Raw genomic sequence first — 27,373 nt, 5'->3', positions numbered from 1 at the left:
TTGGTGCCTGTGTTGGTGCTACATATCCATCTTCCTCTGTGTTGCTGTGCTTGTTATGCACGTCAACGGTCCAATTCTGATCATTGGAATTATCATTGACCAGTTCGTCCTCCATCTCATCTTCCTTTCCACTTGAGATGGTAGGCTTACCTGATGGCAACTGTGTCTCATCATCATCAGCCTCCACCTCAGGAGAAAGTAAATCAGGTTCCTCAAAATGGTTTTCTTCTTGCCGTAGGTCCTTAAATACTTGCGCATCAATGCATGCCACCTCTTCACGTCTCTCTTCCATGCTGCATGGCGAGAGGCCAGAGCCAACCAATGGGTACATAGAAAATGGATCCTCAGAGTGGCCAAGAATGGGGTCAAATGTCTCCTGTGACTCATGAAGGGGGGAGGAAGGAGGATCAGGTGGAGGATTGGATGGGCCAGCCTTATGTGTATCTACTGTAGACTGTGTGGTCATGGAAGATTGGTTGCTGCTTGACAAATGTGAAAAGGCCTTGTGTGCCATTGAAGACAGAATCTGCTCTCACTCTTCTGGCTTCCACACACGTTTACGATTCAGACCGGGAAATTTGGCAAGGAACATAAAGGATGCATCAAGCTTCTACTGACCTTGTACAGACTCAGTGTCTTGTCGCCCACCACTGACAACACCACCCACACGTCCACGTCCCTTATCAGCTGCCTTTTTTGTCATTTTGGGATTTTCTGACATATTTTCAAATGTTGAAAGCCCAAGCCAAGCAAACTTTGACCTCTAAAATATTATGGAGAAAGTACAAGTGAATACTTTGTACCAGGCAGCATAAAATGGTAGAGTCCCGCTTTGTATTTGCAAAGGCCACTAGCAACATATGAATGTGGCTGACATGGACGGACAGCACAAGTCAGGCTGTCAAACCTTAAATATTGTGGAAACAAGAACGGTGTGTTTAGTGTATCAGGCGCACAATATGGTAAGGTCCTGCTTTGTATTTGCAAAGGCTACTAGCAACGTATGAATGTGGGTGATGTGGACGGATGGCACAAGTCAGGCTGTGAACCCCTAAATATTTGGGAAACAGGAATGTTGCGTTTAGTGTATGTAGTCCTGCTTTGTATTTGCAAAGGCCACTAGCAAAGTATGAATGTGGCTGACGTGGACGTACGAGACAAGTCAGGCCGTGAAACCCTAAATATTGTGAAAAGAGGAATGGCGCTTTACTGTATCGGGCAGCACAAAATGGTAGAGTCCAGCTTTGTATTTGCAAAGGCCACTAGCAATGAATGAATGTGGCTGACTTGGACGGACGACACAAGTCAGGCTGTGAACCCCTAAATATTGTGGAAACAGGTCCCCATTCCCTACCTAATCCACAATCTCTCTCTCTCCCTGCTGTGACTTTGTTCAGTGCTATTAGCTCTTAAAAGAGATAATGTATTCTGGTTTCTGGATGGTACGATGGAGGTAGTGACACACACACACATACACACACACACACACACACTGCTGTAAACATTCTCACTACTTGGAAATCTGCTCCTCTGAATGCTACACTGACCCATGCTGCAGGCAGCCCTAAAAAGGGCTTTTTGTGTTATTAAGAGGCCTATACTCTCCCTAGCAGCTTATCGTCTATCCTTATGCTGATACAACACAAGTTTCGGACGCAATGTGCGCAAAATGGTCGACAGAAGGTCTTTTATAAACCCCATGATGCTGAGCGGCCAGCCAATCATAGTAACGCCACAACCAAGATGGCTGCTGTATCACTGTGATTGGTTAAGAAGCCCAGCATGTTTGTTGGCTGCAAATCAGGCGCCAAAACAGACATCCCAATATAGCAAGGTGAATACACCATTACTCGCTATATAACGAATAGTCCGAGCACTGTACTATTCTGCGAATAGCGAATAGTAACGAATACACTCGCTCATCACTAGTTGTTACAATTCACAAAGGAAATATTCATACAGTTAGGTCCAGAAATATTTGGACAGTGACACAATTTTCGCGAGTTGGGCTCTGCATGCCACCACATTGGATTTGAAATGAAACCTCTACAACAGAATTCAAGTGCAGATTGTAACATTTAATTTGAAGGTTTGAACAAAAATATTTGATAGAAATTGTAGGAATTGTACACATTTCTTTACAAACACTCCACATTTTAGGAGGTCAAAAGTAATTGGACAAATAAACCAAACCCAAACAAAATATTTTTATTTTCAATATTTTGTTGCGAATCCTTTGGAGGCAATCACTGCCTTAAGTCTGGAACCCATGGACATCACCAAACGCTGGGTTTCCTCCTTCTTAATGCTTTGCCAGGCCTTTACAGCCGCAGCCTTCAGGTCTTGCTTGTTTGTGGGTCTTTCCGTCTTAAGTCTGGATTTGAGAAAGTGAAATGCATGCTCAATTGGGTTAAGATCTGGTGATTGACTTGGCCATTGCAGAATGTTCCACTTTTTTGCACTCATGAACTCCTGGGTAGCTTTGGTTGTATGCTTGGGGTCATTGTCCATCTGTACTATGAAGCGCCGTCCGATCAACTTTGCGGCATTTGGCTGAATCTGGGCTGAAAGTATATCCCGGTACACTTCAGAATTCATCCGGCTACTCTTGTCTGCTGTTATGTCATCAATAAACACAAGTGACCCAGTGCCATTGAAAGCCATGCATGCCCATGCCATCACGTTGCCTCCACCATGTTTTACAGAGGATGTGGTGTGCCTTGGATCATGTGCTGTTCCCTTTCTTCTCCAAACTTTTTTCTTCCCATCATTCTGGTACAGGTTGATCTTTGTCTCATCTGTCCGTAGAATACTTTTCCAGAACTGAGCTGGCTTCATGAGGTGTTTTTCAGCAAATTTAACTCTGGCCTGTCTATTTTTGGAATTGATGAATGGTTTGCATCTAAATGTGAACCCTTTGTATTTACTTTCATGGAGTCTTCTCTTTACTGTTGACTTAGAGACAGATACACATACTTCACTGAGAGTGTTCTGGACTTCAGTTGATGTTGTGAACGGGTTCTTCTTCACCAAAGAAAGCAAAGAAAGTATGCGGTGATCATCCACCACTGTTGTCATCCGTGGACGCACAGGCCTTTTTGAGTTCCCAAGCTCACCAGTCAATTCCTTTTTTCTCAGAATGTACCCGACTGTTGATTTTGCTACTCCAAGCATGTCTGCTATCTCTCTGATGGATTTTTTCTTTTTTTTCAGCCTCAGGATGTTCTGCTTCACCTCAATTGAGAGTTCCTTAGACCGCATGTTGTCTGGTCACAGCAACAGCTTCCAAATGCAAATCCACACACCTGTAATCAACCCCAGACCTTTTAACTACTTCATTGATTACAGGTTAACGAGGGAGACGCCTTCAGAGTTAATTGTAGCCCTTAGAGTCCCTTGTCCAATTACTTTTGGTCCCTTGAAAAAGAGGAGGCTATGCATTACAGAGCTATGATTCCTAAACCCTTTCTTCGATTTGGATGTGAAAACTCTCATATTGCAGCTGGGAGTGTGCACTTTCAGCCCATATTATATATATAATTGTATTTCTGAACATGTTTTTGTAAACAACTAAAATAACAAAACTTGTGTCACTGTCCAAATATTTCTGGACCTAACTGTATGTATAACAAAACATGTGTAGTTGCAATAAATTTCCTTGAGAACTACTTCATTTTTTGGAACAATTTCAAGAGTGCCAACAATTTTGTCCATTACTTTATTTTCTTATTATCAAGAATCTACATTTTCGTAAATTACTAACAGTTAAAATCTCTTAGAAAATTTCCATGTTACCAGAAAGCTGCACTTGTTTATTGTACACCGTATCAGTAAGCAAAAATAATAATACAGTTTGGAAAATACTAGTGATGAGCGAGTATGCTTGTTACTACTCGGTACTCGCACGAGTATCACTGTACTCGGGCTACTCGGCGGGGACAGAGTAATCTCGCGATACTCGTGCTGTACTCGTGGTCTTCATCCCTGCATGTTGGCGCTCTTTTGAGAGCCAGCCCTCATGCAGGGATTTGCTGGCAGACCACTGCAATGCCACAGCCCTGTTAGTTGTGGAATTGCAGTGATTGGCCGGCCCGCACAGCGTGACCGAGCCTTTATACCGGCGGGCGCGCTGTGCTCTGCTCACAGCCATCCAGACAGTCAGTGCAGGGAGAGGGTTGCTGCTTCAGGGAAAGGTTTGCGGCCCTTTATAGTTAGTTCCGGAGCAGGGCTGCAAACAGTGTGACCAGAAGTCCTTCTCAGGACATACAATAAGTTGTATACAGGCAGGCAGGGTATAGCCAGGTCGGAGTACAGTAGCAGAGTCCTTCTCAGGACTATTGTTGCTATATACAGGCAGGGTATAGCCAGGTCGGAATACAGGCTAGTGACCAGAAAAGTCCTTGTCAGCACTATTGTAGCAGTATACAGGCAGGCAGGCAGGCAGGCAGGGTATATAGCCATTCCTAGTGGTGACCGTATACCAGCCTTCATCATATCTGGGGCTGGTGTACACAGTCTAAAACAGTCCAGATAGTGTCAGACTTCTCAGTAATTGTCGCTCCTAAAAACCTGTTAGGTTCTTAGTGCGTCCGTGCTTGCATTTAAAAACCGCACGTGTGTGCCTGTCGGTGGCAGCGTACAGGTGCACTTGTGTGCGTTTTTCACAAACTATTATATAACGCACAAGTGTAGTGTATAATACACGTCAGTCAGCAGTGGCTGATAGTGTCAGACTGCTCAGTAATTGTCGCTCCTAAAAACCTGTTAGGTTCTTAGTGCGTCCGTGCTTGCATTTAAAAACCGCACGTGTGTGCCTGTCGGTGGCAGTGTACAGGTGCACTTGTGTGCGTTTTTCACAAACTATTATATAACGCACAAGTGTAGTGTATAATACACGTCAGTCAGCAGTGGCTGATAGTGTCAGACTTCTCAGTAATTGTCGCTCCTAAAAACCTGTTAGGTTCTTATTGCGTCCGTGCTTGCATTTAAAAACCGCACGTGTGTGCCTGTCGGTGGCAGCGTACAGGTGCACGTTTTGCACAAACTATTATATAACGCACAAGTCTAGTGAATAATACACGTCAGTCAGCAGTGTCTGATAGTGTCAGACTTCTCAGTAATTGTCGCTCCTAAAAACCTGTTAGGTTCTTATTGCGTCCGTGCTTGCATTTAAAAACCGCACGTGTGTGCCTGTCGGTGGCAGCGTACAGGTGCACGTTTTGCACAAACTATTATATAACGCACAAGTCTAGTGAATAATACACGTCAGTCAGCAGTGTCTGATAGTGTCAGACTTCTCAGTAATTGTCGCTCCTAAAAACCTGTTAGGTTCTTATTGCGTCCGTGCTTGCATTTAAAAACCGCACGCGTGTGCCTGTCGGTGGCAGCGTACAGGTGCACGTTTTGCACAAACTATTATATAACGCACAAGTCTAGTGAATAATACACGTCAGTCAGCAGTGTCTGATAGTGTCAGACTTCTCAGTAATTGTCGCTCCTAAAAACCTGTTAGGTTCTTATTGCGTCCGTGCTTGCATTTAAAAACCGCACGTGTGTGCCTGTCGGTGGCAGCGTACAGGTGCACGTTTTGCACAAACTATTATATAACGCACAAGTCTAGTGAATAATACACGTCAGTCAGCAGTGTCTGATAGTGTCAGACTTCTCAGTAATTGTCGCTCCTTAAAACCTGTTAGGTTCTTATTGCGTCCATGCTTGCATTTAAAAACCGCACGTGTGTGCCTGTCGGTGGCAGCGTCAGGCTCCATATTGTCCCTGGATAGAGATGTGCATGAGGGCCTCAAAACATTGTTCCCATTGCAAAGGAGCGGGTCTCCTGTCGTTGTAATGCCCATTCTGAAAGAAAGGGCGAAAAAATTTACCACTGGGGGTATACCTGAAACAAAGGCCTAACTCTTGTAACGGTCATCATGATGGCGCATGAGGAGAAGGAGGAGCAGTCCAGCGATTAGCCAAAGTCCAGAAGTGTGTACCCATGGGTGAGTGGAGGTACATGGCAAATTCCCGTTACAAACTTTAAATTCCGCTCTCATTTGCTGGTGGTGTGGTGAAGTCTGGCCCAATCCAACCCTTGTTCATCTTGATCAGAGTCAGCCTTTCAGCATTTACAGTTGACAGGCTGGTGCGTTTATCTGTAGTGATTCCACCTGCGGCACTAAAAACACGCTCTGACAAAACGCTAGCGGCAGGGCAGGCCAGGACTTCCAAGGCGTAGAGAGCCAATTCATGCCACGTGTCCAGCTTGGATACCCATTAATTGTAAGGCACAGAGGAATGTCGGAGTACAGTTGTTTGATCTGCAAGGTACTCCTTGAGCATCTGGGCAAACTTAGGATTTCTTGTGGCACTACCCCGCACCTCAGGGGTTGTGGTATGTGAGGGGCTGAGAAAACTGTCCCACATCTTAAAGACTGTTCCCCTACCTCTGGCGGATTGGACTTGTGCCCCTCTCGGCTGTACGCCTTGGTTGTCCACTGATTCCTGACCTATGCCGCTAGCGTTTTGTGAGGGGAATGCTTTGCCTACTTCCGTGACTATGGCCTTCTGGAACTGCTGCATTTTGCCTGACCTCTCCGCCTCGGGAATAAGAGACATAAAGTTCTCCTTTTAGCGTGGGTCTAACAGTGTTACCAACCAGTAATGATTGTCGGCCAAGATGTTCTTAACGCGAGGGTCATGAGACAGGCAGCTTACCATAAAGTCAGCCATGTGTGCCAGACTCTTAACAGCCATCACTTCAGTATCCTGACCAACACGATGACTGAACATGCTGTCCTCCTCCTCCTCCTCCTCCTCATCATCTACCCTGTCCTCTGGCCAGCCACGCTGAACCGAGGATATGACTGCATGTCATATCCTCAATTTGGCCAGAGAGTTGCTCCATGTCTTCATCCTCCTCCTCGTCATAGTCCTCCACTGCACGTTGTGATGAGATGAGGCCGGGCTGTGTGTTATCACCCACACCCACTACTACTTGCTCAAACTCATCGCGCTCCGCCTGCAATGCATCATGGTTGTTTTTTGAGCAGAGACCATTTTAGAAGGCAGAGAAGCGGTATGGTGACGCTAATAATGTCGTCATCGCCGCTCACCATCTTGGTGGAGTCCTCAAAGTTTTGGCGGATGGTACATAGGTCGGACATCCATCTCCACTCCTCAGGTGTTATGTGTGGAGTTTGACCCATTTCCCGACGGCTTAGGTGATGCAGATACTCAACAACTGCCCTCTTCTGCTCACATATCCTGACCAACATGTGCAGAGTTGAATTCCAACGCGTGGGGACATCACACACCAGTCTGTGAGCCGGAAGATGCAAATGGCGCTGAAAGCCGGCAAGGCCGGCTGAAGCAGTAGGTGACTTTCGAAAATGTGCAGACAGGCGGTGAACGTTTACCAGCAGATCAGACAGCTCTGGGTATGACTTTAGAAACCGCTGAACCACGAGGTTGAGCACATGGGCCACGCATGGAACATGTGTCAGCTGGCCTCGCCTCAAAGCCGCCACCAGGTTCCGGCCATTGTCACACACAACCTTTCCTGGCTTTAGGTTCAGAGGTGTGAGCCAGTGATCTGCCTGCTGTTTCAGAGCTGTCCACACCTCTTCTGCATTGTGGGGTTTGTCACCTATACAGATTATCTTCAGCACAGCCTGTTGCCGCTTCGCCGAGGCAGTGCTGCAGTGCTTCTGTGTCGCCCTGGACAAGCCAGGGGCCACAGAGCACAACACTTACACACCCCACACTCCCTGCAGGCATATCATAGTCAAAACACAAAATCCTTGTTGCCTTCCCCAGGGGCTGTTGTCCACACCAGGGGGTGGAGCCAGGCGGTTGGTCTCCACCCACCAAGGAGGAGGGAGAACACAGGCAGTGAGAGTTAAGCTAAGGAAGTGGAAGGAGGAAAGTAGTAGAGAGGAGAAAAGTGACAGCAAAGAGCCTGAAGTTGGTCCGGGTGTGTGGCCCGGACAGGACAGCAAGGTTGGCAGGATGTGGTGACCGTCTGCAGTGGAGGCCGATTGGAGTCTGCCGTAAGGACCGTGGACGGGTGGTGACCCGGCCGTACCGGACCGGTATACAAAGAGAAGCCAGCACCATTGGCAGGGGCCTTTCGGATCCCGGCAAGGCTTGGTGTCGCCGTGAATTTGCCAAATCCGTTAGTGAAGGGGACCTCAGGGTTTCCAAACAGCCAAGTCCCGATAGAAGGCAACCGTCCAACCGTGAAGGGGAGACACTGCCGCCGCCAAGGGCAACCGTCTCCCAGGGCCAGCGCCTGTGGGCAAAAGGGGCTCCTCCGGCCCATATCCAGGTCGGGGAGCGGGTTACCGGTGGGAAACCATCACTACCAACACTGAACTTAGGTGCAGGGAGAGACAGTCATCACTAACCTGCAGGGAGGAACAACCGCAGCCGTCCGAGGGACCCGTCCATCCAGCCACTTGTTTTACCGTGAACTGTGTCATCATCATTGGGCTGAGTGAGTACCTCCGTGCCGTGCGGCACAGCGCTGCCCCTGCGACCCTGCACCTCATCAGGCCCCTCAACCCGCCTGTCATCCATCTCTACCCCATCACCGGGCCCCGGGACAACCAACCCCCCTACCCACGGAGGGGAGAAATAACAACAAAGCTGCTCCCTGTCACAGGCTCCCGGGATCCCCGTCCAGAGCAGCGGTGGTGTCCACACAATCACCACAACTGTGGGTGGTGTCACGGACAATATCCCCAAAACCCAAACGACCCCTTTTCACTCACGGGCGATGAGCGCCGCTCGAGTCCCCGGGATCCGGCCATCGCTCGAGCCACCGAGCAGCAGCAGCCGTAGAGCAGCGGCAGCCGGACCCGAGCAGTGGGAGAGCGCAGCATCCCCTCCTCCGCCCGCGACACTTCCAGCTTGGGACTGGTGTGGAGGGTAAAGTGGATGAGGATGCGCAGGAGGAGGAGGAGGCTGAGGAGCATGACATTCCGGAGCTGTAGAGTGTGGGTGAAACCCTGACTGAGGTAGGGCCTGCAAAACTTGGTGTGTGAAGGACGTGTTCCGTCCCTCGCTCAGACTGGGTCCCAGCTTCCACAATATTAACCCAGTGTGACGTCAACGAGATGTAGCGGCCTTGCCCACATGCACTTGTCCACGTGTCTGTGGTTAGGTGGACTTTGGCTGAAACAGCGTTGTTCAGGGCACGTGTGATGTTTTGTGGCACGTGGTTATGCAATGCGGGGACGGCACACCGGGAGAAATAGTTGCGGCTGGGGACCGAGTAACGTGGGACAGCTGCCACCATCAGGTCGCGGAATGCTTCTGTCTCAACCAGCCTAAAAGGCAACATTTCCAGCGCAAGCAGTCGCAAAATGTTAGCATTTAGAAGTGTGGCATGTGGGGCGTTGGCAGTGTATTTGCGCCTGCGTTCAAAGGTTTACTGAATGGATAACTGAACGCTGCGCTGGGACAAGGACGTGCTTGATGATGGTGTTATTTCTGCGTTGGCAACTGCAGGTGCAGGGCCGGAGGAGGCTTGTTCGCGGGCAGCATGGACAGGGGATTGGCTCGCATGCACAACAAGCGAAGACGTAGCAGTGACATCAGCAAGCACTGCTCCTCGACTCTGTTGTACATCCCACAAAGTCGGGTGCTTGGCTGACATGTGCCTGATCATGCTGGTGGTGGTCAGGCTGCTAGTTTTGGTACCCCTGCTGATGCTGGCATGGCAGGTGTTGCAAATGGCCTTTTTAGAATCATCTGGAGCCAACTTAAAAAACTGCCAGACTCGGGAAGACCTAACATTTGTACAGGCACCTTGTGTCGTGTTGTTCCGGGGAACAGTTGCCTGACGTCTGCCTGGGGCCACCACCCTGCTTCTTACTGCCTGTTGGGATGCTACGCCTCCCTCCCCCTGTGCACTGCTGTTTTCGCTCTGCATATCCTCCTGCCAGGTTGGGTCAGTTACTGGATCATCCACCACGTCGTCTTCCTCTTCCGCACCCTGCTCAATAGACCCACTTCCTTACAATAGGCACTTCAGGTTTACAGGCCCTCATGCACGTCTCTATCCAGGGACAACGTGGAGCCTCCCAATTTTTGGCTGCCCTGCCAAAGGGCTATACTACAATAGACCCACTTCCTTACAATAGGCACTTCAGGTTTACAGGCCCTCATGCACGTCTCTATCCAGGGACAACGTGGAGCCTCCCAACTTTTGGCTGCCCTGCCAAAGAGCTATACTACAATAGACCCACTTCCTTACAATAGGCACTTCAGGTTTACAGGCCCTCATGCACGTCGTTATCCAGGGACAACGTGGAGCCTCCCAATTTTTGGCTGCCCTGCCTAAGGGCTATACTACAATAGACCACTTCCTTACAATGGGCACTTCAGGTTTACAGGCCCTCATGCACGTCTGTATGCAGGGGCATTGGTGAACCTCACAATTTTGGACTGCCCTGGCAAAGGAAAATACTACAAAGTCTCACTTCCTCAAAATGGGCACATTAGACTCAGAGGCCTTTATGTACGTCTCTTCTCAGGGACATCGGAGTGCCACACAATGTTTTACGTAAAATCTTTCATGTATTAATCTCAAAAAGTAACATACATTAGCTCTATCTCACTATTGGGTATGTGCCCTTAACATTTCCGCCATGAAAATTCATTTTGGTGTCATTTTTGAAGGTTTTCTGGTGAGTCCGTAAAAATGGCGTAAAACGCGGACAAAATTGTTCACAGCTGTGACTTTTGAGTGATAAATGCTTCAAGGGGTCTTCCCCATGCTGTTGCCATGTCATTTGAGCACTCTTCTGAGACTTTTGTGCCATTTTTAGGGTTTCTACATGCTGCCGGGGGTCATTTGACAAAAATACTCGGGTCTCCCATAGGATAACATTGGGCTCGGTGCTCGGGCCGAGTACACGAGTATCTTGGGATGCTCGGCCCGAGCCTCGAGCACCCGAGCTTTTTAGTACTCGCTCATCACTAGAAAATACCAATACATAATACCCTTAATATAAACAACAAGCATGATTAACTAATTATGAGCGGACCCGTGGATGTTTGGGTTTGCCGGGTTAGGTCAGACATTTGTTAAAAGTTCGGTTCGGTCCTTGACCTTGACCAGAACTTGACCCTGGACTCCAAACCACATAAAAGTTGATGGAGACCCAAGCTTCAGTGCTTCAATATGGTTGTGAAATGGTCGCAGTTAGGGCCTGAGTCGCTGCAGAAAGAAGCAAAATGGAGGCAATTTCCCTGAGGATTTGGAAGAAATAATAAAAAATTCTGTGTGCTCATGCCTTTTTTTATAAACAGTGCAGGCAAAACAAATAACGTCGGACTGTCATTATCAGGGTGGAAAGGCCCATCGTTATTTGGTCCTTCTCAGCCTAAAAATAGCAGCCCGCATCTGCCCCAAAAGTGGTTGATCCATTAGATGCACAAAATATGGCACTTTTCCTGGCTCTTTCCGATTGTCCTGGTGTAGTGTCAATCGGGGTTAATATATGATTTTGACTTCAGCTGTGAAGTGACAGCAGAATTGAATGAATGCTGAAACATCACTCTGATCAGCATATGGAATCTAGGCATAAGGTCCCCTAGGGGTTTAGTAAAATCTATAAAAATTGTAAAAAAAAGTTTGAAAAAATAAAGTTCAAATCACCCCCCCTTTGCCCCATTTTAAGCATAATAATAATAATAATAATAATAATAATAATAATAATGCATATATTTGGTATCACTGCATTTAGAAATGCCCAATATTTCAAAATCTAAAATCAATTAATCTGATCAGTAAAGGGTGTAGCGAGAAAATAAATCAAAATGCCAAAATTACGTTTCTTTGGTCACCGCAACATTAATTAGGAAGAAGCCTGTAGTTTATAATGGAAGATACAGGAAAAAGACGTCAGCAGCACAGTGACCATAAAAATGAGTGCAGAAAAGCCAGAAGAATGAACAACCCTGAAGTAAATAAAAGATTTAATGAAATACTTTACATTTGCACAACAAGTGTTTTTTTGGTACATAGACCTATTTTCATTCTTCTGAATGTTTTTGATAGGTTTACAGATGGTGTTCACAGCAGAAACTGCCTAAAAATATGTCTGAAGAAAAACTGTGGAAATAGGAAGCGCAATAGGGTCTTACCCCAATATATATAGGGTGAAGCAAAGAGCAATCCTACTCACCAAAAGGGGTTGTGAAAGTCACAACTCCTATAACAGCATGTAACTCCAAGTCCCGGCAGCGGTCCCCATAGGGCAGATAACAGAGAGTAGTAGAGATGGGATTCAAAGCTGCGCCAAGGACCACAGGTTCATATGAGCTTTAGATTAATGTTTCTTTATTTCATGTACAGGTCAGGTCAACGCGTTTCAAGAGACACAGCTCCCTTCCTCAGGACAAACCAGCAAAGAATCATCAAAGCTCCATGGGATTTGATGATTCTTTGCTGGTTTGTCCTGAGGAAGGGAGCTGTGTCTCCTGAAACGCGTTGACCTGACCTGTGCATGAAATAAAGAAACATTAATCTAAAGCTCATATGAACCTGTGGTCCTTGGCGCGGCTTTGAAACCCATCTCTACTACTCTCTGTTAAAAATATGTCTGCATATAGCCACTGAGCAGAAATTCTAAATGTTTACATTTTTGGTATTTACATATTTGAGGAGAATTTGGGGAGTTTATGCTCAGTAGTCATGTGTGCACAGAGATTTTTTGGAATAGATTTAGGACAGCAAACAGAGTAAATCCTGCTAAAAAATAAAACAAAACTCCTCAAAAACTTAGAGGTTCTGTTTAGTTTCATCTAAAAAAAAAATCACCAAAACGATTCCATGTGCATATAACTAGTTTCCTTTAAATGCCAAAATTCCCACAAAGTTTTTTTTTTCCAGGAGTTTTTTTTGGAACAGAAGCTCTGAGCAGAAACTTTGCAAATCCTCCTCCACATCTCCAAGTGGCTATGTGTACACCGTTTTTTGAGGAATATTTTTTGGAGCAGAAGCTGGATGGAATCTCTCCAAATCCTCCTCAAAAATGCTAAACTGTTTATATGGTATTTGTACACAGCGTTTTTCTGTTGCAGAAACTCTTAAGGCTCTGTGCGCACTGGGAAGTGGAATTTTCTTGAGAAAATTCCGCATGCCCTCAAAGATTACCGCACCCGCGGTAAAAAACCGCGGGAAACCGCACCCGAAAACCGCATGCGGTTTGCCGCGGTTTGCTGCGGTTTTACCGCGGTATTATTCGCGGTATTGCCGCGTGCGGGTTGGGATGTGCTTTATTGCATTCAATGCAATAAAGCACATTGAAGAAAAAAAAAAAAAAAAAAAAAAAAGTCATTTAATTCTGAGAGTAGATAGACAGAAGAATAGATAGAGGGATAGATAGATAGACAGAGGGATAGAGGGATAGATAGATAGATAGATAGACAGAGGGATAGATAGATAGAGAGATAGATGACAGATCGCTGCATTTCCCACGGTCAGCAGTGAGTTCACATTACCGGCCGTGGGAAATGACCGGTAATTACCTCTGCTGCTTTCATTCAGCGCTGTGTCTGTGACAGTCGCGGCTGGATGGAAGCAGCGCTGGACGTCGGACCTGGATTACGCCGGAGCTTTGTTTGGGAGGGGTTAATAAAATGGTGAACGAGGCTTGTTTGTTTTATTTAAAATAAAGGATTTTTCGGTGTGTTTTTTTTCACTTTACTTACGGGTTGATCATGTCAGCTGTCACATAGACGCTGCCATGATCAAGCCTGGGGTTAATGGCGGTGGTCCCCCATCACCATTAACCCCTTGTATTACCTTGCCACCACTGCTACACGGTGGCAAGAAGAGCCGAGGACACGCCGGTATTGTCGCATATTGCATGCGACAGTGCCGGGGCAGCTGCGGCTGATATTCTCGGCTGCCGGAGGGGGAGTGAGGCGGGGGACATTATCCCTGCCCCTCTCCCTCCCCAGCCTGAGAATACCGGGCCGCCGCTGTGTGCTTACCTCGGCTGGAAGGTAAATATGCAGCGGAGCCCACGTTCTTTTTTTTCTATATTTCCGTTTTCTTTCTATGTGTGTTCTATGTGTCTGTGTCTATGTGTTCTATGTCTGTGATGTGTTCTGTGTCTATGTGATCTATGTCTGTGATGTCTGTATGTGTGTGATCTGTGTGTGTTTACTCTGCACGGCTTCCTCTTCCTGTAATGACATCACTTCCCTGCAAAACCGCAAGCAAGTGATGCACATTACCGGAGGTAAACCGCAAAATACCGCAGGGAATAACGCAGGAAAACGCAGTGAACCGCACAGAATTTGCTGCCTGCGTTATTCCCTGCGGGATTTCTTGATTAACATTGAGTCAATGGAGTAAAATCCCGCAGCGATGTGCGGAAAAGAAGTGACATGCACTTGTTTTTGCTGCGGGATTCCCGCAGCAAAACATGCAGCTGTCAAATTCCGCCCAGTGCGCACAGGATTTTTTTTCTCCATAGGATTTGCTGGTGATTCACTGCAGAGATGTTATGAACATTTTCTGCAGCGAAACATGCAGCAAATCCGCGGCAAAATCCGCGAAAAATCCGGTAAGTGCGCACATAGCCTAAATCACAAAACCTTTAAAGACTTTGAGTTTATGGTTAGTTTCTACTTCCAAACCTCAGCAACAAGACTATGTTTGCACATAGCCTATTAGGCTGAGACCGCACTTTGCGTTTCCACCTGCGTTTTTGGTGCTTTTTAGGTCCGTTTTGAGAAGCACCTTTTTCATGCCAAAAGGCATGCGTTTTGATTTTACAGCAAAGTCTATGGAAACTGTTGATTTTCAGACCGCACTTTGCGTTTCTAAATGCTGCATTTAATTTGCATATTTTGTGGCAAAAACTATGCGTTCAAAGAAGCAACATGTCAAATGTTTTTGCCATTTTGGGTGCGTTTTGCTAACATTGAAGTCAATGAGAAGTGGCAAAAACCAAGATTCCTACAAATTCCTGCGTTTTACCTGCTTTTTATGTGCAGAAAACATGCGTTTTGGACTACCAAAACACATGCTTTTTGGACATTAAAATAATGATTTCATATGTCCCTTTACACACACACATAGTCCGACAATTAAATTAAAGAAAAATAATAAATTATTGCTATTTTTCCAAAAAATAGTATATTATTACCGCTATAATTTTAATCATTATTTCTATTTTCTAAATTATTTCTAAAATTCTATATGTGTTGCTTTTTTTTTCTTTTTTCATTGTGTTTGACTGTTTAACCCCTTCACGACCTTGGACGGATCTATCCGTCCAGGATCGTTTCCCGTTAAGCCCCACCCCCTGCGTTTTCAACAACTGACATGTGTGCCTGCTAGCCGCGGGTGGAATCGCTTCCACCCGCGGCCATTAACCCCTTAAATCTTGCTGCCAAAGTCTGGCAGCAAGATCTATATGCGCGCGGCCATGTTTTTTACTTACCGCCGCCCCCACCGGAAGTCACGTGTGTTATCACGTGACTATCGGTGGTTGCCATCGTAGCACAGGGTCATGTGATGATGCCTGCACCTACAAAGTTTCAATTTTGTTTTCCCTCGGCCAAGAGCAGAGGGAAAAACAAAGTGACTGAATCTGCTGTTTACAGCTGTATTGCTGTGATCAGCAGATAGATAATAGCGATCGGACTGCTGATTGCTATAGCCCCCTAGGGGGACTAGTAAAAAAAAAAAAAAAACCTAAGTTCAAACCACCCCCCTTTCCCCCATTGAAAATTAAAGGGTTAAAAAATAAATAAATATACACATATTTGGTATCGCAGCGTTCAGAAATGCCCGATCTATCAAAATATAAAATCAATTATTTCTGATTGGTAAACGGCGTAGTGGCAAAAAAATTCCAAACGCCAAAATTACGTTTTTTAGTCTGCGCAAGTTTTACGCAAAATGCAATAACAGGCGATCAAAACGTAGCATCTGCGCAAAAATGGTACCATTATAAACGTCAGCTCGAGACACAAAAAATAAGCCATCACTGAGCCATAGATCCCAAAAAATAAGAACGCTACGTGTTTTGGAAAATGGCGCAAAACGTGCGCCACTTTTATTGGACAAACGTGAATTTTTTTAACCCCTTAGATACATGTAAACCTATACATGTTTGGTGTCTACAAACTCGCACCGACCTGAGGCATCACATAGATACATCAGTTTTATCATATAGTGAACACGGTGAATAAAACATCCCAAAAACTATTGTGCGATCACACTTTTTTTGCAGTTTTTCCACACTTGGAATTTTTTTGCTGTTTTACAGTACAATATATGGTAAAACCTATGGTTTCATTTAAAAGTACAACTCGTCCCGCAAATAACAAGCCCTCATATGGCAAGATTGACGGAATAATAAAAAAGTTACGGCTCTCGGAAGAAAAGAAGCAAAAAACAAAAACGCAAAAACGGAAAGTGCCCGGGGGCTGAAGGGGTTAAACTTTATTTAGCAGTGTCTTGATGTTCAAAACGCATCTGTCAAAACGCAGGTGAAAAAGCATGTAAAAAGCGCTCAAAATGCATCTAAAACGCGGTTCAGTTCAAGTCAGCTGCAGACAGGCTGGGGTGATCTCCGGAGTTTAGGTGAGAGCACCGGAGAACACCCCGACCTGTCTGCAGCTGACATGAACTGAACCGCAATCGCCGGTGAATCAATCACTCGGTGCTCGCGGTACATTCTCGGTTGCACGCCGAAGCTCAGGTGAGAGCTCTGGAGTGCAATGCAGGTACCTGAATCCAGGCCTAGCATTACTGGAGATTCCTACGGTAGCCAGTCCGATGCTGGGTCTTCAGGTTTCTTTTGAAGCTTGTCAAGGTAGGCGAGAGTCTGATATATTGTGGCAGAGCATTCCAGAGTATGGGGGAGGCACGAGAGAAATCTTGGATGCGATGGTGGGAAGATGAGATGAGAGGGGAGTAGAGAAGGAGATTTTGTGAAGATCGAAGGTTACGTGCAGGTAAGTACCGGGAGACTAGGTCACAGATGTAGGGAGGGGACAGGTTGTGGATGGCTTTGTTACATGTTACTTCTTTTAACCGCTTTGCATTTTTAGAAATTACTGTAAATGGTTAAAAGACAACCAAAAGTCTAAAACGATGCACAGTGAGAAGAATTGCATATAATCATATTTTTTTTTCCATTTTTTTTTGAAAAACACATACACTTATTCAGTTTCTGCTCCAAAAACTCAGAAAATAGATTCAGGCCCTGATTCATCACTTGCATTTTATTTTAGTCACTTTTCTTTTTTTGTCTTGAGGTACTCACTGACCATTGGTATACCAAAGTCATCAAAATCATGAATTTGGTGCAAAATAAAAAATGAGATTCATCACAGTCCTTAACCATTTTTGTTACTTTTTTGAGAAAAAAGTCACATTTTTTTAAAAAATCTATATCAAAAAGATTGCCTGCATACCAATGTAAATAAAGGCGTGAAACCCTAATAGTGACCACTCAAAAATTAAGTATACAATAAAATTAAATGTGACACAAAATATCAGGTTGTATTATTAATTGGACACATTACTTTGATTATATAATAGTTTTCAAAATGTTGCAAAAGAGGTGAATTTTTGAAAAAGATCCAAAATTACATCAAAGGATTAGAGTAGAGTTGCACCAAATTTTGAAACTTTTTAAAAAGTTGCAGTGATGAATAAGCCAAAATCATCTGCAATTATTACATTTCAGCGAAAAAAAAGGGGAAAAAAGAGGCAATCGCATATAAAATATGTAGACATAAAAAATTATGCAAATAGAATTGTATCTTTGGTCAAACATAAAAAAGGAGCAAAAAAACCCCCCATAAAACTAGACAAAAAACTAAGGTCAAATAAATAATAAATCAGGAACTAAATCTACACATATCCTAAGGAAAGTAAAAAAAAAAATTCAATATAACAAATAAGGTAAGTATATGGCATTCATTCACATTATATTTAGTCCATATTCAAGTGTAGCAATCTTAACAAACGCACTGATACACAATATTACATTTCCAGGTCATGCACTGATAACTATCGCTATCTCTTCCAATTTAGACTTGAGTCAGTCTATGCAATCGAAACAATGATTCTTTGTTACAGTATATGCAGAGTGAGAGAGAATATAAAACAATTTTTTGAAGTGAATAATATGACAGATGTAAGCCCTCGGGAATGCATGAAGCACATAAATGCATGGCATATTGATTAAACACCGGGCAAGATAGAAAAAGAAAGGTCAAGAAAATTTTGATTATTGTAGAGGAAAGCGCAAAATAACAGTTGGCACAGATTTACCGAGGGTTAGAGAGTGGTTACGAAGTAGCGTATTAAAAAAGACATTTAATTTGGTTTAATGCAGAAGTTCATTATTTGGAAAAATGCTTTCAAATACCTTAGATGTCAGCAATTGAGATCAGTTATGACATGCCTGGCAATGCCAAGTGGCATTAAAAGCGTTATATTAATTTGAAAATAAAAAGGTCAAAGACATGGACTGCATGCACCAAAGATCATGCTATTTGAATGCTGCTATGAGGGATTGACAAAGGCATTTAGGAACTTAAACTATAGTGATCAGAGCATGACCAACTCCTGTAGGTGCAGCAGATGCCACCTAAATATTCCAGTTTGAATCTATCTGGTGTGGTGTGGGCTCAGTTCCTAAGCCTGCTCTATATGTGAGGACCCAGCATAGGACCCTATGTTTGGAAGTGGTTAACAACCTTTTATTTATGTATTTTTGTATTTTGTGCCATGGCGACGTGATTCATGAACTCTCTGTAGGAAGATCAATCAAGTGAAAGTAAGGGGTATTTTGCACGCTGCGACATCGCTAGCCGATAATAGCGATGCCGAGCTCGATAGTACCCGCCCCCGTCGCACATGCGATCTCTTGTAATAACTGCCGAAGCGAACATTATCGCTACGGCAGCTTCACATGCACTTACCTGCCCTGCGACGTCGCTCTGGCCGGCGACCCGCCTCCTTCCTAAGGGGGTGGGTCGTGCGGCATCACAGCGACGTCACACGGTAGGCGGCCAATAGAAGGGGAGGGGTGGAGATGAGCGGGACGTAAACATCCCGCCCACCTACTTCCTTCCTCATTGAAGGTGGGACGCAGGTAAGGAGATGTTCCTCGCTCCTGCGGCTTCATACACAGCGATGTGTGCTGCCGCAGAAACGAGGAACAACATCGTACCTGTCGCTGCAGCGAAATTATGAAAATGACCGACACTACGCAGATCACCGATTTACGACGCTTTTGCAATCGTTTATTGGTGCATCTAGGCTTTACACGTTGCGACGTCGTTATTGGTTCTGGATGTGCGTCACTTTCGATTTGACCCCGACGACATCGCAGTAGCGATGTCACAATGTGCAAAGTACCCCTAAGGGCAGGTCAATCAGTCTCTTTTCCACCATTTTTTTTTTATTCTATCAAGCCATGAGGTTGCTGGTCTTCCCCTTTGCCTTGTTTTTCTATTTTCTAACTATTATATCCTTCTTGAGTGATTGCTCTCTTTGCATCATGTAAGGGCCCAGATGTTCCCTGCTATCCACCCCCACACAGTATCCACAGCTGATGGACAGTCCACAGACACGGTCTTGGGGATAACAGTTGCTTTAATATAGCAGGAACAAAGCAAATCAATACGGAATATATGTTTCACAGTCTCTCGTGGGTAGGCCACGGCAAATCCAGCTTGGAGTTGAATGCTGAAGTGCAATTAGGGTACTGGAGCTTTAAGTGCACGATTTGTTTCAGAATTAATACTGGTATGCTTTAGGTTCAGAGTCTCTTGAGTTTAGAGGGTAGATATGATAAGATTGTACAGACCTGCAGTCCCGGGGTTAATTTCACTGCTAGTTCAGACACGTGCAGTACTTGTAAGCAAATGAAGACAGTTGCCCAGCGTGCTACGGGGAGCGGACGGCTGGTGCGTGGACAATGGCATGCAAGCCACTAATATTGCAGTGGGGCGGGAGACCCTCAAACGTCCCCAATCTGCATGCAGTAGGGTCTGGTATATACTCAGTATGCCCTACTGTCTGAAGAGATGTATATCTGGCCAGTGAGAATTCAGGATAGGAAGCCTTCAGTATATTGGCTGTAAAAATCAGTAAATGGTGAAATTCTAGGCCTCGTGCCTAGCAGGAGTCTTGTGGTGAAGAGAAACTCCACATAATGTCTTCCCTCAGAGGAGACTCAGCCAGAACCAGCTCATTCCAGTTCTTTCCAGACAGAGGCTAGAGAATAGCTCCACCTGTTGAGCCATGTGACCAAGAACTGGCCAATAGGAAAACACCCAATGCACACTTCAGATTCTTACAGTTTTCACCAGTAGATGGTGCTAGAACACAGCAAATGAAAAAAAAGCTTTACTTATAACATATAATATTACATATAAGTAAATGTACTTAAAGAAACAGACACAATCTGGACCGGGTCACTACAATCACATGACCAAGTAGGTAAGTCATAGCTTGGTGCGCCTTGTTTCAAGTGACATATCTGGCTTGATTTGTTCAGAAACTAATTAGTTTTTTCTTGTTTCCACTCTTGGTATTGATAGCATCCTTCTCCAGCATCACATTTTAAAATTGTCGACTCTACTTCTGTCTTATCACTTTATCGTCCACAGGTTTCTCATCCGTATGTTACTACGTTAAAGACCAAGGTATGAGCCATGCCTTCATCATCAGTGAAATGTTCTTCAATTTGAAGTCCTTGTCCATTGACTTCATCTCTATCCATCTCAAATGGGTCCCAGTCATACCTGGCAGTAGTCAGTATCTTTGTTTTTTTTGTAATGAGTAGTATGTTTAAGCTTTCCAACTTGACACTCAGTTACGAGGGGCTGCTGATAAGTCTTTGGCTTTACCCAGAAGGAAACAAGAAAGGATGATGAAACTTTACATTTATTCCACATACTCCCCACTGAGGTCAACACAGTTCTTACATTGGTATTCCAAGTTCTGTAGGCCTAACAAAAAGAAGGATTTCGGTTGTGCCTCAACCAGGCATCCTTAGCAGCCATGGCATCAGAATTGGTGTGAAATTTGGTACCCTTGAGGTGTTTCTTCAGGTTTGGAAACCGATAATAATCAGAGGGAGCTAGATCTGATGAATAGGGTGGGTGGTCAACCATTTGAAAGCCCAGCTCTGCCAGTTTTTCCGTGGTCACTTGTGCAGTGTGAGTGTAGGCATTGTCCTGTAGAAACAAGATTCTTTTGGACAGCTTGTTGTGCCTTTTGGCCCTTAGATCTGCCTTCAATTGGTCCAAAAGTTCAATGTAATACCTAGCATGGATGGTGCCATACTTTTGAAGGTAGTCAACTAGCAGCATGCCCTCCTTATCCCAGAACACAGATGCCATCACCTTAGTGGCTGATTTTTGCACCTTGAACTTCTTTGGATGAGGAGAACCACTGTGCCTCCACTCTTTTGACTGCTCCTTGTTTTCAGGGTCATACAAATATGTCCAGGTCTCATTCATCATGACCAGTCGATCCAGGAAGTTCTTATCAGTCCGGCGACACTGTCAAATGGACTGGGAAATTTTCACTCGCATGCTTCTCTGATCTGTTGTCAAACATTTGGGAACCCACTTTGCAGATAGCTTCCACCTATGTCCAAATGTTCATGGATAATGACACAAACACGTTCACAAGAAATCCCCGTGATGTTTGCTATTGCTTTAGCTGAAATTTATCGATTCTCCAGTATGATGTTGTGCAGAACATCGAAGATCTCCGCAACAACAACCACTCTCGGTCATCCAGGACGTTCCTCGTGATTTGTGCTGAAGTGGCCCAATTTAAATTTGGCAACGCAGTTCTTAACTGTGTAATACGAAGGGCATTGATTCCCCAATGTCTGCGACATATCACCATAAAAATCCTTTGTGGACTTTCCTTTTAGAAACAAAAATCAATCCTCTGCTCTCAGATGCTGTGAATATCGCATTAGACTCCACCATTTTGTTTTCCCGCGTGCGTAGAACATTGTTGCCATAAGCAATAAACAACATTTTGAAAACATATGTTAGACACAAAAGGCTTTCATGTGATGTAACATTCGCTACCATAGTAACAAAAAAAGATCACAAAGCTAAAGACTTATCAGCAGCCCCTCGTATAAGTCCTTCATTTCATCTACACTTGTTGCTCTCAAAGTTCTATCATCAGCATTTAGATTATTGATTTGCCCTCCAATTCTGATTCCTTCTGTTTTTTCGGCAAGTCCAGCCTTCCTGAAAATAGCTTCTGCATATAAATAGAAGAGAAATGGTAACAGGATGCAACCTTGACTGATACTTCTACTTTGAACCATGCCATATTACCCTGTTCTATTTAGACTGTTGCTTCATGGTCGATGAGGCTGATCAGATGTTCAGCACACCCATATCCTTCATGATATTCCAAAATATTTAAAAGTTTCTGTTGATAAACAAAGCTGAAGGCTTTGCTGTAATCAATTAAGTAAATATAGATCTTTTTGTATTATTTGGCCTGTTCCATTAGCCATCTTCTGTTAGCATTCACATATCTTGTTCCTCTTCCTTTTCTGAATACCTGCTTATTTCTCTGGAAGCTCTTTGTCAAGTTATTCTATAGCTAAAAATAATATGTTATCACAGCTCACCTAGAGTTATATGTATCCCAAATGGTTGACGGTGCAAGGCACATCAGGCTGGATCCTGGTGTAATAGCGATGAACAAGAGAAGTGAAAAGTGTTGGCAACCTTGAAATTGTTCCAGGAAATGAAGTATATCAAGAACAGTTTTTGCAATTACACATTGTTATTCACATATTTATTTCTTTTTTATGTATTGTAAGAACATACAAAAAAACTGAGAGAAAAAGCAAATTTTACATAATTTCAAAGAACACACCAAAAATGGGCCAAAATTGTTGCACCTTTCCAAAATTGTGGGTAAACAACTTTGTTTGAAGGACATGATGCTCGTTCAAACTCCCCTGTGACAAGTAATACATATGGGCAATATGAAAACCATACCTAGAGACAGATAAAAAGGAAAGAAGTTTATTCAATCTTTGCATTGTGTTTCTGTGTGTGCCACTAAGCATGGAGAACAGAAAGAGGAGAAGAGAAATGTCTGAGAACAAAAATTCTTGAAAATTATCAACAATCTCAAAGTTAAGAAGTCTGTGTCTGGAGATCTTGATGTTCAATTACTTTTGGCTATAACTGTATTTGCTAATGAAGAATTACAGATGAAAAGATTTTACTTCCAGAAACTGCCATTTACTCAGTAATTAACTTATCCAAACACAGGAGATGCTGCTAGGTGTTCACTTTTTCTTTTTAATTCCAAACTGTTACTGGTCCCACAAATAATCATGCCCTCATAAGTAGAGATGAGTGGATTTTGGAAGTTTGGTTTGCCGGGGTACAGCCAGACTTTTTTAAAGTTCGGTCTTGGACCCGGACTTGACCTTAAGTCACTGACCGCCAGTTCAAGTCTCGGCCCACATGCAGTCAGCCATAAATGGAATACTACTACATTGTGTGATTACAACTAATATGTCTTCAGTATTCATCTCGCAGGAAGCCAATGTGATGGACGGAAAATACAGCAGGACTGAGCTCTGTCTCATTACAAACACATCTGCAGCTGTAGCTCTACCCTCAGGAAAGCAGAATGTCAGTCTTTACATCTTTCAATTAAAAGAAGCTCTGAAAGCACATTTCAGGGGAGATCGATTTCCAACCCCTAGATCTTAATAGTTCATTTTCATGTTAAGAAAACTGTGGAATTCTCTGAAATATGACAAAACTCCGCAACTGCTTTAATATCGACATCTTAACATGTAGTTAATGCTACTATATTATGTAACGGTAGAAAACCCTGGTAGTTAGGTATTGGTTTTGGATGATAAGCATTGTTTTTTTTGTGAGAGCTGTTATAATTTGTAAAATAAATAGTAGCTGATCTGGAAGTGCCACTAAATAGAGTGAAGTAGTGTTATGTTTTTCACACTGCTTACCAGCGATGAACGAACACGAACTGTAAAGTTCCAGTTCTGTGCCGGACACCTCGTGTTCAGTGCTGAACGCTAAGCATGGACTATTTACAGTACATCTGGTTCCTGTTCATGTTTGTCACATGAATAAAGCTTGTTAAAAGGTTGCAGAGCATCCAATCAGCAACCTTTTAGGCTGTAGGTACTTCCAGAGCCATTGCAGGCATGCCACGTATTGGCATAGTGGTGATTGGCAAGGGAAACCATTGTAAAAAAAATGATGTGGGCATCAAATGGAAGTTAAATGGCAGCAAGAGCAGGATAGTTAAACATACAGTGTTTCCCGGAGGATCCCACTGCAGTAAGACTTTTTTCTGGGCCCGCTAATTAAGGTTCATCAATATTCACTTCTTCCCCCACCCACCCTCTATGCCAGTGTCTGTGATTGGAAGTTAAATGGTAGTAAAAGCAGGATAATTATACATTCCATGTTCATTCAGTCAGATTCTCTTCCGGACCCACTAATTAAGATTCATCAATATTCATTGTTTCCCCGCCAGCACTTCAACACTGACAATGCCGTCCGGGGAGAGCGGTGATCACAGCCCGCCATCAGCTTTGAGGTGGGGGTGTGTTGGCAACTCCTCCTGGCAGTGCACACAGCTCAAAGCAGATGGTGGGCTGTGATCACCGCTCGCCGCACCATGTACTGACCTCAATAGCTCCCCCTGGCAGAGCTGTGTGCACTGAAGGAGGAGCTGCCAAAACACACCGCTTCAAAGCAGATGGTGGGCTGTGATGACTGCTCGCCGCACCATGTACTGTCCTCGATAGTTCCTCCTGGCAGAGCTGTGTGCACTGCCAGGAGGAACTGGCGACATACACCTGCCTCAAAGCTGATGGTAGGCTGTGATCACTGCTCTCCCTGGACGGCATTGTCAGTGTTGAAGTGCTGGCGGGGAGCAGGATAGGCCCCGCACTTCAACACTGACAATGCTGTCCGGGGAGTGCGGGGCAGCCCGCATCTCTATGCCGGCACTGTCACTGTTAAAGTATAGGCAGGGTGCAGGACACAGTCCCGCACTTTAGGCCAGAGTGCTTCAGGTCACCAGAGGTCATACCGTGGGAACCCGGGTATGACCGCTGATGAACTGAGTGACATTACTGCTGACAGCCGGGTCCTTCTTGTCAGTGTGTCCGGGAGCCTGGAGAGATCGGACGTGTTTGCAGTCTCTCCAGGCTCGGATGTAGCAGATCAAAGAAATAAATCTTCTAAAAAAATACTTTATTTAATACTAATTAAAACGGTATACCTTAGAACCATCAATATAGTCCTATCAGACCATGGTCAAGTGAAAGGGGATGCAAAACACAAAAATAAGGTACAGGAGAATGGGTAGTGGTGAAAAGGGTTTCAGTATTCACTAGTACTTTCAAGAATTATGATGGTTATAAGGGGCGCTATATCTGACTATAAGGGGCGCTATATCTGACAATTTGCCCTCATTATCACCTACCTACCAGCGGAGTTGCACCATGAGGTTTTGGGTATCCCCCACTCCTCGTCGACTCTTCACTTACTTTACCCTATATTTTCCATAGATTAACCCAATCACCAAAAATAATTGTGGAAGTGAATCGTGCCAAAACTCTGTCACCGGTCAAAAAAATGGCAAGTATTAAGTCCTCCTCAGTTGTTAAAGACTCAAGGTCAAACTGCTTGAGTCTACAAATTAGATTAATACTCGTAAAGCACAAACACCAGATGTCAAAATTCCCAGCAGGGACTTATCTGCAAGTATCTGCAAAAACTTAGTCCCAACGCGTTTCCCCCCCGCACTTCTTGGTGTTCATCAGGGCACCTTCACAGGACAATAGTCCAGGAACAAAAAAAACATCTGGCAATAGAATAAAATAAAATAAACCTTATTAATAAACAATAAATACAATCAAACTAAATCATCCATAGCCTTATAATGGCTTAATCCACATACCTAGTGGTGTCCATTCCAGGAGCAAACAGTACAGGTGCCTGGATAAAGTCCTAAGATTGAGACTATTTCATGCCCACAGTGGGATAATGGGACACTCCAACCGTCAGATAGGTAATTCACACTGCAAGCTGCAGACTGCGTGTTTAAATACCACTGAACTTCCCGCTCGGCTGAAAATCCGGAAGTTCATTATCAGTGTCTCATGATAAGGTACCACATAATCATTTACCCAGGTACCCCCAAACCGTTCGCCAATTTCAAATTCAAGTTGTTTTGGGCGATGCTTGAGTCGTTCGACGAACTCGAACGATTTGCTTCACGTTCCACAGTTCGAGTTAATGTTCGATAACGTTCGATCACCAAAAGCGTGGCTTTTCACAGTAAGGCTATGTGCGCACATTGCATATTTGCATGCGTCCTGCGTCCCCAGCACAATCCCTCTCTCTTTCCTACTCACCGATCAGCTGCACGGCTGTCACAAAGCTCTGGCGGCTTTTCCTCTTTTGAAAATGGCTGCCGCTCATTATTCAATCTCGTATTCCCTGCTTTTCCAACCCACCGGCGCCCATGATTGGTTGCAGTCAGACACACCCCCATGCTGAGTGACAGCTGTCTCACTGCAACCAATCACAGCCGCCGGTGGGGGCGGGTCTATATCGTACAGTAAAATAAATAAATAAATAAATAAAAAAAAGACGTGCTGTGCCCCCCAATTCTGATACCAGCTGAGATAAAGCCACACGGCTGGAGGCTGGTATTGTCAGTATGGGGAGCGCCACGTTATGGGGAGCCCACCACCCGAACAATATCAGCCAGCAGCCACCCGGAATTGCCGCAGCCATTAGATGTGACAGTCCCGGGACTCTACCCGGCTCATTCCAAATTGCCCTAGTGCGGTGGCAATCGGGGTAATAAAGAGTTAAATGGCAGCTTATAGCTGCCACTAAGTCCTAGGTTAATCATGGCAGGCGTCGCCCCGAGATACCTTCCATGATTAATCCGGTGTGTTTGGGGATGGCGGGGGCATTGTGTGAGGGGATGATGGAGGTCGGTATGTGCGGGGATGATGGAAGCCGGAGTGTGCGGTGATGATGGGGCCGGTGTGTGCAGGGATGACGGGGGCGTTGTGTGCGGGGATGAAGGAGGCCGGTGTGTGCGGGAATGATGGGGGTCAGTGTGTGCGGGGATGATGGAGGCCGGTGTGTGTGGGGATGATGGAGGCCGGTGTGTGCAGGGATGACGGGGGCAGTAGTGCCTGCATGTGTACAGTGATGATGGGTGAGGTAGTGCCAGTGTGTGCGGGGATGATTGAGGCCGGTGTGTGCGGGGATTATAGGGGCGAGTATGTGCGGGGATGATGGAGGCCAG

Source organism: Anomaloglossus baeobatrachus, chromosome 3 (genome assembly GCF_048569485.1).
Source record: "Anomaloglossus baeobatrachus isolate aAnoBae1 chromosome 3, aAnoBae1.hap1, whole genome shotgun sequence".
Lineage (NCBI taxonomy): Eukaryota > Metazoa > Chordata > Amphibia > Anura > Aromobatidae > Anomaloglossus > Anomaloglossus baeobatrachus.
This window is presented reverse-complemented; position numbering follows the sequence as displayed.